The following is a 248-nucleotide window of genomic DNA, read 5'->3' as shown; positions in this document are numbered from 1 at the left end:
TGGTCAAGTTACATAACGCTGTTGGTATTATGCAACATCAGTACCTCTCCAGATCCTTGAGGACCAAAGAACAAAAATACAGAAAGGGACTAAAATGGCTGACATTTGGTATAACAAGATCAAAAACCAGGAATAAATATTGGTGGTTGAACCTACACAGGTTATTCACATTGAGAGCATATATCACTTAAATGTGTCTTCCAGACCCTATTTCTAAACCAGTCTGGTGCTTAGAATACCAATAACTA

The sequence above is a fragment of the Oncorhynchus tshawytscha genome, linkage group LG17 (genome assembly GCF_018296145.1).
Source record: "Oncorhynchus tshawytscha isolate Ot180627B linkage group LG17, Otsh_v2.0, whole genome shotgun sequence".
NCBI lineage: Eukaryota > Metazoa > Chordata > Actinopteri > Salmoniformes > Salmonidae > Oncorhynchus > Oncorhynchus tshawytscha.
The sequence above is the reverse complement of the archived record's forward strand: the minus strand, read 5'-3'. Positions refer to the sequence as shown.